The sequence below is a fragment of the Bacillus rossius genome, chromosome 6 (genome assembly GCF_032445375.1).
Source record: "Bacillus rossius redtenbacheri isolate Brsri chromosome 6, Brsri_v3, whole genome shotgun sequence".
NCBI classification, from domain to species: Eukaryota; Metazoa; Arthropoda; class Insecta; order Phasmatodea; family Bacillidae; genus Bacillus; species Bacillus rossius.
Window position 1 is genome coordinate 78,664,699 of NC_086334.1, and position 19,830 is coordinate 78,684,528.

The window sequence follows — 19,830 nt, forward strand, 5'->3', positions numbered from 1 at the left end:
CCTTACCGAACAGATAGCTACTGTAAACTTTCATATCAACGGTAATTTTTCTAAACTGGTTGGAATTTCTTATGTACGCCTTTTACTATAAATAGAGGAATGTTTGTAGCACTAAATAAAAAAAGTTTCGGATTTATTTTTTTTCGGTAGAGGGGTCAAACTAGATTAACACAAAATAATTGATTGCAAATGGGAATCATCTCCAAAAAAGGCAAATGTGTTATTTTGTGTGGGAAAGTGACTGTGAATACTTTCTAGGATATTCATGAAGCTATTTAATAGATTATATTGGAAAAATATAAACCGTAACAGGAGCATACTGCACAAAATAACTTGTTAAGCTGAAGGCGGAAATTGCAGAAAACAACAATATTTTCTGCAAAAAATTTTTTTTCACCGAGACAACGCACCATCTCACACCGCAATGATTATCATGGTGAAAATCGGTGAATTGTGGTTTGAACTGCTGACCACCCTTCTTACCTCCCCCTAGGCTATTTCCGAGTTGAGGTTATGGTGGAAAATGTGCACGGTGATTAGTTTTCTTCATCTAGAAAGGGGGGGGGGGGGGTGTGTAAAATCCTCTAAATATAACAATTTTTGTAAATGTATTCTTCTTAACACACTTTTATTGGCTTTACCTGTATGTATCAATGTAATGGAATAATCCACCACGAATTTCGCTATCTGTATGTCTCTGACAGAAATTAAAATTTTCACAAGTTTTAAGTAGCTACCGTTGACAATTCAATATTTTCATGACTTAAGACCTTAGAAATAAGAAGCAGGGGTTGGGTTTATGGTAAAGAAAGTAAACACCATTTTGAAGTTACAGGTAATAAACCGTTTGTGTCGTGGTAACATCTTATAAATCTATGAACGCCGGCTGCACGCACGAAAAAGTGTCACGTTTCACCTGAGCTGAGAGTGCAAGTGAGAGCGCGGCTTGTGACGCATCAACCTCTCTTCCACTCCATCGGCCGATGCTTCCGAGTAGAAGAGAGACAGTGGCAGCGTACAACCTACATGCGAACTGTTTTGTCAACTGTTTAAAAAGTGATGTGAAAAGTTTATGTAGTTTCCATTGTTTATTACAACAACAATTGCGGAAAAAAAGTAATTAATTCTTGCATTTTAAGCATTTGATTAGCGATATAATCTCATATATTTGTTCTTCTTCATCAATGTTTTCTTACGACGTTATGAATTAAAATTATCGTCCGTAAACCAACTTTACAGACAACCATATCTACCAGTTTTTTTTTTTCTTTTCATGAGGACCGGAGCATGGTGGGAATTTTCCCCAGGGTCGACTGTGATGTGGGGTTAAAGACACAAACTTCTGAAAATTTTAAAACATAGTGACTTTTATATTTTGTATGTTTTGATCCAAATGGTAAAGTTTAGGTGGAAAATCTGCTCAGGTAATGAAGGCAGTGTAACGCATCTATATTGTGAACATTTAAAAAATATATTCTTTCCGGTTTAGAGTGTTTCTGAGGTCGTGCTGTTATGGTTGAACATGTGGCTGGGGTTCATCTTTTTTCCCAATTATAATTCAAAATATATAAATTAAATTGCTATTATAAAATACCTAAAACTGAATCCATGTTAGGGCGTAATGCCCTTAAAATTCAAAAATTTCAGAAAAGTGTATATATTTTTATTTAGATGGTAGTTCATTAGCTTGATCTGAATTATGTAGGACTAGTAATGTACGTGTGGACAACGTAATAAAATCTTTCCATTCAAATGTTATCTAATTTTTGCCGTCAGAATGTTTTGAAAGTTTGTGTACACGTAAAGAATAACAGACAAAACATTATTTTGATAACATATGACCATATCGATTGGAGGAAGGGGGAGAACAAGGTAACACAGTAAAACAAACCAATTAAATAAAATAAATGAGTAGTAGATATATAAATGGGGCTCCGAGCGCAGGAGTGGAGGCGAGGATTGAGGATGGGGTCACCGACCGACCGCTCTGACGTCATTTTGGTGTCAAATTTCCGCAAAAAAGCCACAAAAAGTCTCAAAATGTCCCGTTTTGAGGGAAAAATTCCCGTTTTTGAGGGACAATTTCCCATTTTCGAGAGAGAATTTCCCGATTTAATTTTAAAAAATTCAAAAATTCGACTCTTCCTAAAAGCGGCTTAAGAGTCCTGAAGAAAAGCCAGTCGTAAGCCACTTTCAGGAATTAGACCTTGACCTCGATATTTAGCGTTGCACTTTTCGTTACGCCCAAAAATTCGAAAATCTGTAATTTTTATCGGATTTCAAGGGAAAAAGTCTTAAAAATTATAAAAAAATCATATAATAAAATTTTAATAAAAAATCGTTCCGCCATATTGAATTTCGGCCACCATCTTGGAATTACGTAATTTTTAACTTAGAAAAATCGCGGAAAAAATTAAAATTAAAAATAATTTAACAAATTTAATCAAATCGGGCCGCCATCTTTACATTGAACGCCCCACTCCATAGCGCTGCACTTTTCGTTACGACCACCATATTGTATGTTTTTATTATCCGATTTTAATGAAATAAATTTTAAAAAAATATAAAAAAATTAAGTAATTAAATTTAAAAAAATATAAATATTTTAATTAAATTTTAATAAAAAATCATACTTGCGTCTTATAGTCCTGGGTTCAAACCCGACGAGACCAAAATAAAAAATGGCGATAGATCCTTCCTCCACGGAAGTCACCGGCTGACTGACCTCCCACCACTAGCAGGGCTTCCAGCAACTTTTCCAACCCAAAAAGTAGGAAAAGTAGGACTATTTTATCAAAAAGTAGGCAAAAGTAGGAGACCTATTTTCGCATCATTTTTCAACGGCATATAGTTAGTTCTAGCAATGTCATAATACAAGTCTTTATGATTTTACAGGAAATAAAGCATATTATTACTTATTACTTTTTAAATAACCCCAACCAAATGGCCGGTTAAGCTGAACTCAACTTCTAAACTTATTATGATTAGAAGATTACAACTAGTAATATCATTGGAAACTGATTAGTAGTCCTAGACTTGCACAATTTTAAAATAGAAGTTAAAAATACTGTTCCTAAATCTGAAATAAAATTTAAGGCATACAAAGCTTTCACTCAAAACCCAGAACACAAAAACAATAAAAACCATACTCCTAAGACCCTATCCTATTGTAAACCATTCCAAAGAAGTTTAGTTCACCCTGGATGAGGTATGGCCTTTATTTGTTATAGTAAAATTTCCATAGTTTAATGTAGCTGTTATTTAGATGTAAAAGATAAAACAATATAGTATAATGAGCCTAACACAAGTTCCATATTTTAACATATATTTCTGAAAACTTAATAATAGATAAATACGAATCTGGGACAGAATTAAACAATAAAACGTTGTAAAAGAAGATTCAAAAAGTAAATTTTGCAATACAATCTTCATTAAACTATCATTGTATCCAAAAAATATATATACGAGGGTTATTTTTTTTTTCAACCTCCGATCGGCTTTAATAAAAAAACGGGAATGAATTAGGAAATTATTTTAATGTCAAAAGAAACGTACACATTTACTCTATTTTTCCACATAATCACCGTGCAGATTGAGGCATAGGTCGTACCGATGCACCAGCTTTCCAATACACTCTGCATAAAATGATGCCTCCTGCCTATTCAGCCACGTTTTAACAGTGCCCTGCAGTGTGATTACAGTTTCATTTCTCCATGGCATGCCCATTAATCGATACCCTAATCGCTCGTACACGAATCGACACGTCTCTTAGTGTTTACCCCCTTCCACCAACCATGTGGAGCGGCCAACTCACACCTCAGTTGAAGCTTGGTTATGGGAATGTCAATATGGCTGCAACGATAAACTGTACGGTGAAATGCGAGCTGCGTGGAGTCATCCGTTTCTTACAGGCAGAAGGACACACTGCAGCAGAAATCCATCGCCGAATGAGTGTTGTGTACGGTGAAAACTTTATGAGCGATGGCGTTGTGCGAGAGTGGTGTCGGAAATTCCGCGAAGGCCGTATTGATGTTCATGATGAAGGTGGCCAAGGAAGTCGGTAGCAACAGATGAAACAGTTCAGAGAGTTGATGCAGTTGTTCGTGAGAGACGTCGATTCACGATTTCAGAACTGTCTGAACAATTTACGCTCATTTCAAGGTCAGCCCTATACGCCATTGTTACAGACAATCTCGGATACAGGAAAATCTGTGCCCGATGGGTACCCAAGATGTTGACTGACATCAACAAGGAGCGGCGAATGGCATCAGCCTTGTCGTTTTTGCTGTGTTACGCAGACGATGGTGAACACTTTTTGACTCAAATTGTGAGAGGTGATGAAACATGGATTCATTTCGATAATGAAGAAACAAAACTTCAATCACAACAGTGGATGCACACCTTTTTCTCCAAACAAGCCGAAAAAGTTCAAACGGACATTCAGCACCAAGAAACAGATGGCTACAGTGTTCTGGGATCACCAAGGTGTGCTACTGGTTGATTTCATGGAGCCAGGGACAACAATCAATGCTGCTGCATACTGCGCTACATTACGACGGCTAAGACAGTCGATACGCAACACGCGGAGAGGAATGCTGACATCTGGTGTTGTCTTGCTTCATGACAACGCCAGACCGCATAGTGCCGCCGTAACACAACAACTCCTAGCAAGATTTCGATGGGAAGTGTTTGATCACCCTCCTTACAGTCTGGACTTGGCACCGAGTGACTATCACCTTTTCCCCACGTTGAAAAAGTGGCTTGGAGGACGACGCTTCAACACCAATGATGAACTGCAGAGCACTATTAAAACGTGGCTGAATAGGCAGGATGCATCATTTTATGCAGAGGGTATTGGAAAGCTGGTGCATCGGTACGACAAATGCCTCAATCTGCACGGTGATTATGTGGAAAAATAGAGTAAAGGTGTACGTTTCTTTTGACATTAAAATAATTTCCCAATTCATTCCCGTTTTTTATTACAGCCGATCGGAGGTTGAAAAATAAATAACCCTCGTACATATCAATGAAAACAAGTTACATACTAAAAAATGCAAGACCCTTTCCAGATTTGATTCACAAAATGTTTTGCCAAAAGTTAATTTTATTTTAACTTGTTTTTAACTTATTTTCCTTGGAAGATAATTAGAAATATTTTAGTAATGTTCGCTTGTTCTTTTCCACTTCTCTTTGTTCAACTCGTATTCCTTTTAAGCTTGACTTGCTTTCTTCCACCTTCTTAATTGCTGCTTCTAGCATGGTTTGTCCTATCTTCGCTCCTTTCATGTCATTATTAATCAAGGCATTTCTTATCCTTGTATTAGCTTCTTCCATCATTTTAGTGTAATTTTTTATGTCCTCATTAACTTCTTCCTCTTTCTTCCGTAGGGTTTTTTCTTTTTGTATGCTCTCTTTGGCTTTTATTGTTTTTTCTTCACACTCATGTTCTCTTTTTCGTTTCTCTTCAAGTTCTTTACTCTGTTTTTCTTTTTCTTCAGCTTTCTTCTTTAATTTTTCAGCTTTCATTAGTGTTTCCTGAGCAATTCTCTCTTGATACGACCTGTATGCTAATTGACCCTTTCTGATGAAATCCTTGGTTATGGGAACTTTGTGGATAAGATTTTTGAATTTTCTCAACCCATCTTTGGTAGATTGAAGCCCACTAACATCCGCTGCTGACAGACACGATCTGTTTGATGTGAGGAAATTACTGGTGTCAGAAAATCCCCGCTCGACATCAGCATTACCATGGGGGTGAACAAATATTGATTTTACCAGCCTTGTTAATTCTGGAATTTTTTTTCCTCCAAGTGAATTTTGTAAAGAAAAAATTTTCCCCCAGAAGTGATCTATTCTTGTGCTTCTAATGTTTTCAGAATATTCTTCCTTTTCACTTGAATGTTCTCCACCACTCTCCTCTTCAACATGCCACTCTTCTGGGATATTCTCACGCTGTAGTATATTCCATTCATCACTAATAGCATCTAAATCCACACGTGGAACCAACTGTACAGATTCTGCAAGACTTCTCATAGCTTTACTAGACAAAAGATCATGCCTGTTCTTTTGAGACAAGACGAATTTCGTATTATTGGATTCCCCAATGGTAGTTTTGAGATGGCATGCTGCATAACCTTATGGTAGAATTTCCTCATCGAGTACAGAAGAACTGTCCGAGTTTCTTCTTTCATCTTATCCAAAACTTTCCTTGTCTCATAGCCAACTTCTAGTTCGGTGCTGTCCAATTCAATCTCTGAACAATGAAACTTCAATGATATAATGTCCTGAAATGATCTCTTTTCCAGTTCATTAGTTTTTACAAAACATCCTAAATAACTTCTTACAAGTGCGCACATTTATTAATAAAGCACATGTATTAGAGGTTCTTCTCTCTGAATTAAAACAAGAAACTTTTCGAAAGGACTTGAAGCATAAACAATGAAATGCAACTGAACAAGAGTTTTCAGAGGAGTGTCTTTCAAAAACTTCAAAATTCTTGTGTATCGTGTATTGCTTGACAAAGTCTTATCTTGCTTTGGAAGCTCTCTGATGAAGTACTTTTTCAGAGCTGACCACTGGATTATGACTCTCTGTGCAGCTGGAACCGAATTCAACCACAGTGTTTCAACATGCTTTAGGAAAGACAATTAATCTAGTTCAAGATCAACTTGAATCTCATTCATCTCCTCTTTCCTCAGAGGAGATAACTTAAAGAAGATGTGTACATCAATAATTAAATCAACTACCTTTTCCCCAAATTCTCCAACACCTTTCCCAAAAGCATTATGAACCAAATTCAAAGGACATGTTACTATATCTAAAAGAGAAGGTAAATCTAGAGCTTTCTTACATTCACAAATAGCAGCAAACACTGCTTTATTAACATTTGGGCCATCACTACCCAATGTTACAAGATCTTTGAGCATCAAGTTGTTTTCATTCATTGACTTCATTATAAACTCTGTAATATCTTTAGCTTTTGCATGCCCCATGATATGGGTACTTAAGTGATTAATAATAACTTTGTTGTCTTCCCTAGACCAATATCTTATCTTGATATCTAGTTGCCTCTTGATCTGCTTATTTGTCAGTTCGTCATTAGAAAGAGTAAATGGTGAGCAGGAACTGTTTAGATCATTTACTAGGAGAGAATGTAAATATGGACCAGTGGCTTCGGAATCCTTGTAAGACACTTTCGATTTACTCATTTGAAATTTTCGAGCTATTGAACTGTCCAGAAACATTTCCCTAAATGTATCACCAATAGAATTTTAAGAAGTTTAACCTAAGTTTGAAGCCCCTGTTTTTAAACTCCAGATAAGTTCGGCTTTAGTGACACTGTATTTTTGTGACCATAATGAAATTGATGATGTAGGACCAGATGGACCACTTTGCACAACAACCTTCTGTATCTGTTTTTGTGTTCCACTAAAAACATCTCGAGTTTGAGATAAATGGAGTTTTGTTTCAGAATGACTCATAAACTGACTCAACCCCCTATTATCACATCTCACTGATTTCTTGCAGAACTTGCAAAAAGCTTCAAATTTTGAACTAGTCTTTTCACACCATTCTTCCAGAACAACACCATTTGAGTCTTTATCCTTCAACCAGTCTTCGAAAATAAAGTTTTGTGACTAGGCATCTTGGCTGGTTACAAAAGATTATATACCTGAAACCAACATAAGTAGGTAATTTAGAATAAATAATTTTTATATCAGCACATTAAAATCCACTTGCTATGTTGTGTTGTCGTTTCGTTGTGCCTTCCAACAAAGTCTAACGACTGTTGGTGGGCATGTTACAACACAAAGTAAATAAAAAAACAAACAAATCCTTGATAATGGTGTTGTAAGGGAAATACAAGTTTTAAGTTAGAAGCATTATTTCAAACAATATTATATGCACCACCCACTTTTACATTAAATTTCTAGAATGGTGCTTCAACAGCATAGGGCTGGAGCGCCAAGAAAAGTGCCCCTCAGTTAATCTTCATTGGGGCTGACATGAAAATAATTTACTTACCAACTTAGATACTTTGACTACAATTCAAATGGCAAATGATGGCAAAAAGTAGGACATATTTAGTAAAAGTATGACCATTCCTACTTTCCTATTAAAAAGTAGGAAAAGTAGGAAGAGTAGGAGGTCTGGAAGGCCTGCACTAGGATCAAGGTATATATTACGTCATCCGACATGACGTCATCGCCGCCATCTTGGTTTTTTTAATGTTTCACTGGAGGAGGCCATATTGTTTACAGCAGTCATTTGTTTTCGCCTGCTGGAGACTGTCACCTTGTTAGTTTAATATCTTACCGCTAGAGTGCAGTTTATTTAATTAGTCACATACCATCCACCATCTCGTTAACCGTCCGACATCTTGTTAAACTTTTGCTATCTGGTAAATCTGTAATGTTTAAGCTAGAAATTCGGGAAAAATTCCAAAATTCGTCAAAAAATTTGCTCTTTTATTTAACGACCGACACGAACGTCTCCGATGATTCCTTGACCACGCAAAAATACTTTTTTTTATAAACCATCCAACCAGCCAAAGTCCATCGTCTACCAACCAACAATAAGCCGATACGACCACGATGTAGGCAATTCTTATTTATCAAAACAAAAATCGATTCATGTAGGCGTAAAGAACTAATGTACACGCCATGCCATGAAACAACTGATAATAACTAACAGTCAACCGACCACATAATGAAAGATCCAGAAGCACAGGAAGCACAGGAAGCACACTAGGCAGCACAAGACAGCACCGGCAGTACATTTAGCAGCACATCAGGCAGCACATTTGGCAGCACATCAGGCAGCACTGACAGCACACCAGGCAGCACTGACAACACATTTTGCAGCACCGGCAGCACATCATGCAGCACCGACAGTACATCAGGCAGTACTGACAGCACATTTTGGCAGCACCGACAGCCCATCAGGCAGCACTGGCAGCACATTTTGGCAGCACATTTTGGCAACACTAGCAGCACATTTGGCAGCATTAGACAGCACAAGAAAGCACAGGAAGCACATGGAAGCACGTAAACACAAGGAAGCAGATTCGGGAAATGAAAAAAATTAGATTAAGTTAAATAATTATTTTATTTTCGATCATGTCAGCCTCAGTGATGTCACAGTAATCTATCACGTCAGCCTCAGATGCTTCATTACAGTCTTCGATCTTGCCAACTTCATCTCGTTGAAGCTAGTCTCCCAATACTCTGTTACCAAATATGAATTTGACTTCGCCCGCCATTTCGAAATGTTGCACTTTTCGTTACGCCCGCCATCATGGATACTTTTATTTATCATCCTATTTTTACGAAAAAAATTAAAATTATCGAAACTGATATTTAATTTAAATTTAGCCGCTCTCTTGAGGTATGACGTCACGTCCGTTGCATTTTTCGTAACGCCCTCCACCAACTTAGGTTTTTTAAAAAAAAAATTAATACATATTATTTAATGTAAGAAAATTCAATAAAAATGATTTAATTTAAGAATATTTATCAAGAAAATTTTATTAAAAATATACTTAAATAAATAACGGACCTACGACAAAAAGTCCTCGGTTCGAACCCGGTGAGGTAAAGTAAAGATGGCGACAGGAACTTCCTCCACGGAGGCTTCCAGCAGACTGACCTCCCACCACTAATGCTAACGTATATATTACGTTAGCCGGTATGATATCATGGTAGCCATCTTGAAATTTTTCGGCTAGAGGACGCCTTCTTGGATGAATTCAGGTTATTTTAATTTTTTCCCGCTAGAATACAGTATTAATTAATTGCCTAGACGTCCGCCATTTTGTAACTTGACCGCCACCTTGTTACTTGGTCAAATACTTGAAAATCCTTAATTTTAGTGCTAGAGAGCCGAAAAAAATTTTAAAATTACAAAAATATTTAAATTAATAAAATACTAGCATAAAATCAATCCGGCATCTGATGTTCGAACATCATATTGAAAAATTTGTAAATATTAAGCTAGAAATTCGGGAAAAGGCCCAAAATTAATCAAATAATTCATATATTTTAATAAAAAATGACAAGTTCGAAAAAATAAAACACCACAATTACAAAACAAACCAACAGTACACACAACAACAAACATTACACACAGACAGCTCACTACAAATAGTCCACACAAACACACACAGAACACACAGGACAAACTGTTAACATAGAACAAACACTACATACAAATGACACACAGTACACTCAAAATGCACACAGTACACACAACATGCAAAAGGTAGCACAGGCAGTATAAAAGCCAGCACAGACAGAACAGACAGTATAAAAGATAGCACAGGCAGCACAGGAAGAATAAACTGCAGCACAGGCAGCACAAACAGCAAAAACGGCTGCACACACCGCGCAACCGGCAGCACAGGCAGCACAAATGGCAGCACAGTCAGCACAAACAGCAGCAGAGGCAGCACAAAGAACGCTCAGGTACACTCCAGGCAAACTCATCGGATGCTAAGGAACACTCAAAGTACACTCAAAGGACGCTCAGGTACACTCAAAGTACGGTCAGAGGACAGTCAGTGGATGTTCAGGAGTAGGGCCTACTCAAAGTACGCTTAAAGGATGCACAGATACACTTCAAGCACCTTCAACGGGCGCTCAGGTACACTGCAAGCACACTTTACGGACGTTCAGAGAACACTCAAAGTATGCTCAGGAACACCCAAAGTGCACTCAACGGATGCTCAGGAACACTCAAAGTACACTCAAAGGACGCACAGGTACACACAAAGTACACATAAAGGACACACAAAGGACACGCAGCTTCAAGATCTCCAATAGCTTGAATAGGTCTAACTGTCCAAGTATTCCAACTGCCCAAGTGCTCTAACTGCTACGACATAATTTGACTACCAAATTATGCAACTTCGAGACAGCGCCACGAAGATACGCGACTTTGAGGCTTATTTCCACGTAACGCCGTGACGAGATTTACGATCACGAAGCTACGCGACTATGAGATGTATAGGATCTCGCTGCTACCTGGCTACGAAATTTAGAAACTATATGGCCACGAAACTTCGACGCTGCAAGACTACGAGTCTGCAAGGCTCCGACTGGAGCCAGGTCTACAGGGACACAAGGCTACATGATTAGGTGGATACATGGCTACGAAATTTCTTGGCTACATGGTTACTTGGCTACCTAGCTACATGATTATAAGACTTAGGATAACGAAGCTAAGTGACTACGAGACTTAGGTTCACGATCTTACGTGACTACAAGACTTAGGTTCACGAAGCTTTGCGGCTACGAAACATAGGATTACATAACTTCGCGACACTAAGACACATAGGTTCATATAACTATGTGATTTTGAGGCGTATAGGTTGCGAAACTACACAACAAGACATCAGGATCGTGAAACTACGTGATTACGAAACATTGAATCGGGAAACTACACGACTACGAGATTTCATGATCACGAACCGAAGAGACTATAGGACTTCGAAGTTGCAATACTTCGATTCTACAAGGCTCCAACTGGATACTTGGCAACAAAGACACAATGCTACTTGATTACATGCATACTTTGCTACGAAGCTACTGGACTACACGGATACTTGGCTACCAAGCTACGCAACTACGAGACTAAGGTTCACGAAAATACGTAACTACGAGACTAAGGATTACGAAACTACGATACTCCAGACAGCGGCCTGTCATATCCAGTAAGTGGTCAAGCACACACGTCCAGTCAGTTGGCCAGGCTAACACACATAGTTGGTGGTAATTAACGCCAGGCACACAGAGATTGTTGGTTCGTCAGGCTAACACATTCAGTCGGTAGCCATGCATAGAACAAAAAAGGACACACATCTCGTCCAAGCAGTGACTAGGATCGTCCAGAATGCAGCCAGTCATGTCCAGTAGGCGGTCAGGCATATCTACTTGGTTATGTCAGAGATGTTGGACAGCCTTGCTTATCCAATGGTTGGTCATGCTATCTCGTCCAGGCAACAGCCAGCCATGTCCAGTAGGTGATAAAGCACACACGTCCAGTTAGTTGGTCAGGATATCACACATAGTTGATGGTAAGTAACGCATAGTCGGTCAGCCAGGTACACACAGCCTGTCGGTTTGTTAGGTTAACACGCTCCAACGGGATACAGGGCTACTTGGTTTAAAAGGCAACTTGGTTACATGGATACTTGGCTACAAAGCTACAAGACTACGAAGCATCGAGACTTTGAAGTTATTGGCATCAAGTGGATACTGAAAATCAAGGTAAAAAGAAAACAATTTACATAAATTTTACACAAAAATAAAAATTACTGCTAGCTTATAATAAGTAGATATATAAAAATCAAGAAATTTTTTTAAACATCACACAAATTCCACAAAAACTAATAAACAGAAAATAAAAATTACACAATTTCTACCAGCTTGCGAACTTCTCCTTTGTTCGGCAAGGATAGAGTTCTACCACAAGCAAGAATTTTTGTAATTTTTATTTTTTGTTTACTATTTTTTGTTGAATTTATGTGATTTTAAAATTTTCTTCATTTTTATATGTTAGAAGCTAGCAGGACTTTATATATTTTTTTGGTATTAATATAATTTAATTTTTTTCTTTGATTTTCAGAAGTATCCTCTTTATGCCAATAACGTAGAATTCTCGATGCCTCGTAGTCTTGTAGCTTAGTAGAAACGTATCTCCATAAATAAGTTGCCTTTTGAACCAAGCAGCCCTGTATCCCGTTGGAGCGTGTTAGCCTAACGAACCGATAGTCTGTGTGTGCCTGGCTGAACGACTATGCGTCACTTACCTAAACTATGTGTGTTAACATGCCGAACTAACTGGATGTGTGTGCTTTATCCCCTACTAGACATGGCTGGCTGTTGCCTGGACGAGATAGCATGACCAACCGTTGGATGAGCAAGTCTGTCCAACATCTCTGACATAACCAAGTAGATGTGCCTGACCGCCTACTGGACATGACTGGCTGCAGTCTGGAAGATTCTAGTTACTACTTGAACGAGACGTGTGTCCTTTGCTTGTACTCTGCATGGCTACCGACTGAATGTGTTAGCCTGAAGAACCACCAGGCTGTGTGTGCCTGGCATACAGACTACGCGTTACTTACCACCAACTGTGTGTGTTAGCCTGGCCAAATGGCTGGACGTGTGTGCTTGACCACCTACTGGACATGGCTGGCTGTTGTCTGGACGAGATAGCATGAACAACCACCTTGATGAGCAGGTCTGTCAAAACTACCTGACCGAACCAAGTCGATGTGCATGACCACCTACTGGATATGACAGGCCACAGTCTGGATTCTCGTAGTTTCGTAATCCTTAGTCTCGTAGCCGAATAGCCTTGTGAACCTTCTTCTCGTAATTTAGTGAACCTAAGTCTCGTAGTCGCGTAGATTCATTATCCTTAGTCTCGTTATCACGGAGCTTGGTAACCAAGTATCCATGTAGCCAAATATCCACCTAATCAAGTAGCCTTGTGTCACTGTAGCCCTGGCTGCAAGACTCGTAGTCTTGCAGCATCGAAGTTTCGTGGCCATAAGCCAGGGAGCATCGTGAACCTACATCTTATAGTCGCGTAGCTTCGTGATCATATGTCTCTTAGTCACGACTTTTCGTGAAACTAAGCTTGAAGTCGCGTATCAACGTGGTGCAATGTCTCGAATTTGCATAATTTTGTAGTCAAATTATGTGGTAGCAGTTGTAGCACTTGGGCAGTTGGAGTACTTCGGCAGTTAGAGACCTATTAAAGCTATTGAAGCTGCGTGTCCTTTGTGTGACCTGTACGTGTAATTTGATTGTTCCTGGGCATCCTTTGAGTGTACTTTGAGTGTTCCTTATCATTTCTTGAGTGTACTTTGAGTGTTCCTTATCATTTCTTGAGTGTACTTTGAGTGTTTCTGAGCGTACTTTGAGTGTTCTATGAGCGACCATTGAGTGTGCTTGGAGTGTACCTGAGCATCCTTTGAGTGCACCTGAGCATCCTTAAGTGTACCTGACCATCGTTTGAGTGTACTTTGAGTGTCCCTTAGCGTCCGTTGAGTGTACTTGGAGTGTACCTGGCATCCTTTGAGCTTACTTTGAGTGTTCCTGAGCATCGTTTGAGTGTACTTTAAGTGTACCTGAGCATTCTTTGGGAGCATCCTTTGATCGTACTTTTAGTGTTCCTGAGCGTCCGTTTGAGCATACTCTGAGCGTCTGTTGAATATACTTGGAGTGTAACTGAGCGTACTTTGAGTGTACCATCTTTAAGAGTTCCTGAGTGTCCATTGAGTATGTTTGGAGTGTACCTGAGTGTGCTTTGTGCTGCCTGTGCTGTCATTTGTGCTGACTGTGCTGCCATTTGTGCTGCCTGTGCTAACATTTTTGTTGCCTGTGGTGCCATTTGTGCTACCTGTATGTCGTTTGTTATGCCTGTTTGCCTTTTGCATGTACGGTGTATTATGTGTGCCATTAGTGGTACTGTGTGTCATTTGTGTGGAATGTTTGTACTGTGTTAACAATGTGTACTGTGTGTACTGCGTGTCATTTGTTTGGACTGTGTGTGTCATTTGTGTTGACTGTATGTACTGTGCTGTTTGTGTGTAATGTGTGGTGTTGTGTGTTTTGTGAGTACTGTGTCGTCTGTGTGTGCTGTGTGTACGGTGTGTCCTTTTTTATTTGTGGTGTTTTATTTTTCGAACTTTAATTTTTTTGTTTAAATGTACAATATTTTTAATTTTGGACCTTTTTCCCGAATTTATATCTTAATGTTTACAAATTGTCCTAAAGGGTTGAAGAACATCTAGATTGTGGACCGATTTTATGTTAGTATTTTAATAATTGTATTTTTTTTTTGTTATTTTAAAAATTTTCCCGACTCTCTAGCACTAAAATTGTGGATTTTCAAGAATTTGACCAAGTAACAAGATGGCGGTCAAGTTAAAAAAATGTGCGGGCGCCCAGAAAATTAATTAATATTGTATTATAGGGGAAAAAATAAACTAACAAGAAGTCATCCAAGATGGCTCCCACCAGTACGACATAAAAACCAAGATGGTGGCCTCCAGCAGAAAAAATGAAAGATGGCTACCATGACGTCATACCGGCTGATGTAATATATACGTTGGCGTTAGTGGTGGGAGGTCAATATGCTGGAAGCTTCTGTGGAGGAAGTATCTGTCGCCCTCTTTATTTTACCTCACCGGGTTCGAACCGAAGACCATTTGACGTAAACCCGTTTTTTATTTATGTTTTATCAAATAATATTTTATTAAATTTTCTTAATTTAAATAATTTTTATAATTTTTTTGATTAAAAACCTAATTTGGCGGAGGGCATAAAGGAAAGATCAATGGCCATGACATCATACCTCAAGATGTCTGGGTACATTTAAATTAAATATTTATTATTTATTTTGTTATTAATTTTATTTTTTCCTGTAAAAATTGGATAATAAATAAAAATATCCAAGATGGCAGGCGCAACAAAAAGTGCAACATTCCAGGATAGCGGACGAAGTCAAGTCCATATTTGGTAACAGGCTTGGGAGGCTAGCTTCATGGAGGCTTAAGCCTTTTCCTGGAAATTTGTGGCTTTTGGTATTTTCGCGGACTAAAACGGGAAATTTTCTCTCAAAACTGGAAGTTTTCCCTCGGAGATGGAAAATTTAGAAATTTTGCTGAATTTATTGCCAGAAACAGCAGCCGGCCAGATGGTCAACACAGCTTCTATTTAATATATTCACGGAAAACCCAGCAGGATGCGCTCGGTTGCAGAGCACTCCTTGGCTGCCCTCTGGTAACTCTGAAAGCAGCCGCGGAACTCGCGGCCTTCGGTAGCCCAGGACGCCAGACACGACCCGGCCCACGAGATCGGAGCTCCACGTGGAGTAATGGATCTGTAATCCTAGCTGCGAGCGTCACATGTGGATATGCAATGCAACGCCGCGTATCATATGTGTCCCTCTTTCTCTACACCAGACATAAACTGCGCCCGGAAAAACGATACGTCTGTGATAGCGCGATTACTGGCGCTCATCGAGACCCTGAACACAGCTCTCGTTTTTTAAAGTGCGGTAACCTTTTTTACATACCAGCACTTAGCTACTTTATGTACGGAGGCGACACGGTATTGTTTTCGATTATCTCGCCGTAAAAATAAAAAAAATGCTAGCCCTGATTCGCTGTTAGACTTCCGTGTGTTCATTGTCTCCAAGAGAGGGGAAAAGGCGGTGCATGGGAAGGCAAGTGGGAGACACATCCACCCCTCAAAACTTGGAGAGATGGTCGGTTGGACAAATGGTCACTTGGACAAATGGTCCTTCGAACAAACAGAGCTTGGAGAAGTGGTCGCTTGGAGAAGTGGACACTTGGACAAATGGTATACACCCTTTACAGTGTACATTTTCATTGCTCTTTGTATGTATATTTGACTTCTTTTATTTGTAAGTTAAGCTTATTCTGATCTTCACTTATGTATGTCCATTATCTTTCCATGTGTATGCCTACTATCTTCCCTTATGTCGTTCTGTGTTAGAATTATCTATCCTGATGTGATTAGGCGTTTGAATGGTCATTCCTTTTTGGTTGATATGACCTTTATATGAAATGAAATACGAAATATATTTTTTATTGTGCAATAAATGATCAAAATTTTCAGTTACAATAAATGAGGACGAAGATACCGCTTCTAGAAAGCAACGCTTGGCTTATGAAGGACAGAAGAGGTGGCGGGCAAATCAAAGTTAGGAATCGCGTGCAAACATTCGTAAGTTAGATGCTACCTCTCATCAATAACTCATCAATAAAATGACATCTGAACAATTAAACGCACATCATGGTGCTCATGCTACATCTCAGCATCAATATATTGAACAAATAACCAACAAAAAATCAGCAGCTATCATTTTGCTCAAAGTGCATCACAGCAACGACATATTATTGGTGTAATATTCTATCGTGTGATTGAGTTGATATTAAATAAAAGTAAATATGTGGGATCTATGTAACATTGGTTCGTTGATAATAATTAGGTCTCAAAAGAAAATCATCTAATTAAATAATCAATGAAATGGTATTTATTATATTTATTCTCAAATAATCTCAGAGTAAATTTATGACAACTTTTAATTAATAATCCATTAAGTAGGCATATAGCAAATAAACAGAAAAAGGAAATAATTATTTTAAATCAAATTACATGCAAATTTACCTATCTCGATGACCCATTGATACTGATGAATTTTTCATCATTTAATTGTAAGTACGTGAGACTCTAAAATGATTAATATTTTTAAATTTTGAAGAAATATGCTCCGGCTTAGTTCAGGGGAGGGACAAAGGAGACATCGTTCTCTCAAGACTTCTGGTCTCGTCCTCGACCTCTTCAGGATACTCGTACCGTCTTACTGTAGAACAAAAAAACTAACTACGACCCAGGAGGAATACTACTGAAGACCACTCTTCTGGACATCTTTCAGGATGGGCTGAAAAGTCTGTATATTGGTTGTATCTCACCAGCGTCGACAGGAATCGCTGCATGCAGAAGATCGGTCGTCTTGAAGCACACAAATGCAGATTACGATTCCCTATAGCCCGTTTGGGGTAAAGTCGGACTGTCTTTACTGAATACTGACATAAAAGCTAGCTAAATATGCGATCGCAGCATCTCTTCTGGTACTCTGCACACAATTCCCGCATCCAGGAACTGCAGAACGCACGGGGGAATTCCGCTCGCTTAGCCGATCCAAATTTCCAGTCTCTCCCATTTTCATCACTCTCAAACAACCAAAAAAAAAAAAAATGTCCGCCCCAGCGAAACATACCAACTAGGAGGAATAAATCAACAAACTCTTTCTTTACCTGACGAGAATGCAAAACTTAAAGACTCTAGCTAATAGCGCCCATATGCTGAATCGGTCATAGACAGAACAATATATATGAATTAATTTTGATAAAGAAGAATAACATAACAAATATCGCTGACATATAGTTAATTGTGGCGTATTTCTGGGTCATCGCACTCAGTATTACCATGCATTAAAGACAAAATTTATACATATTCTTAGTTATATAACAAAATATACATGAAGCTAAAATATGATAATAATAATAATAATAATAATAATAACAAACATGTAAACATGCTTCAATGGTTACAGAGCCGCTTCAAGAAAATTAAAAGAATTATGACATAACATGATCGTAAATTTTCTTAACTCATATTTGAAATAAATACAGCATTTGATTACTCTTAAAGTGTTAACTGATACATATGAACAATATGGCATGTTGCTTGATGTCAGTCTCTTACAGTTCTGAATGTTTTAATGTTGGTGGTATTATGTTACATGGAAAAAAAAAGAAATTATGATTGACATTATCATCTATTAATATCTTTCCTAAAATTTATCAAGATTTATTATTATTCTAAGACACAAGATACAATCATTTTACAACTTCACTTGACACTGAAATGCCCCTCGTGCCTCAAAATTAAATTATTTTAAATTAATTAAAAAGAGCCTTGGAAACTTGCTAGGTAAGAAATATAAGAAAAATAAGTTTATTGACCAGAGGTGGCACGAGGTGGAGAACAAGACAATTTGGGACTCCCTGACACAAGCAACTTGGGAGCTGGTGGATCGTTTACGGGAAGAAGGTATATCATAAATAAATTAACACTACACAAGTAGCTTGGTCTATAGGTTCCCTGTTTTATTTAAAAAAGGTAAATAATGAATTCCGTTTTCATTTGATTTGGCATTTAACAGTTTCCCAATTAATATATTAATTATATATTAAGTTTTTCGATAACGGGCCGGCCCTTAGATTAGTATAACACATATACTCAACTTTAACAACAAACAATAACATAAACAAAAATTTATTAGTATCACACCAAAATTTGATTTGTCCAATTATTACATCGATGATTAGTTTTATTGACTCTACATATTCTTGAGGAAAGCACTGTTCGCTGGTAGGCTATTCATTCGATTAATGTAGTTCGTAGCTAGAAGGTGGGGGGGGGGGGGGGGGGATGTTGATTTCACATTACCACCCGGGTCTTCAAAAAAATAACGTCGGGTCGCGGAAACCTCTCTTCTAACGTGACCCGCAGTGGAGGTGCAGGACCACGAGCTGGGAGCAATTTGTCTCTCCAGCACTTCGACCCTGTCTGAAACCCAAATCAAATTCAAAACGAATTAGACTGGCTTCCAGACAGTCCTACACCGTCGGCGCAAAAGGCCAACAAACGGGAATGGGGGGGAAAAGGCCGGATTACTCACCAACCAGGGTATAGAGTTCGGAGCTCACTAGGTGTCCCGCGCCGACATCAGGATGCCGCAGACCGAGAAGTCAGGATGCGCGGACGAAACCAGAATTTTTTTGAATTAAATAAGAATAAATAAAAATTTAACTACGCATGACTTTTCTAAAAACTACCTCTGCCTGGCTACTGTACAAACGGGATCACATCCCTTAAACAAGCTGACTACATTCTCGTGCACACGAAAATCACCGTTCCCGCAAAAAGCCTCTTAGCGCAGAGGACGTAGAGGAGACGTGGTCAGTAGCCGAGGTCAGAGGGCTGAGTCCTAGCAATCGGACAAAGTACATAATTAAATCGGGCGGTAAGGCCCCGGGTCAAAGGAGGGGGTAGGTTCGGTTCTAAGCCGAAAATTTCCGAAGGAGTCCGAGGCGGGCGTGACAACCCCACGACATGCGCGCTCTCTACCGGACCGAAACGAAAGCAACGAACAATCGAATTCTCCGGGCCGCGAGAGGAAAGCATAGTGCCTTATGGCACCGCGACGCTGCTTTCTAGCGGC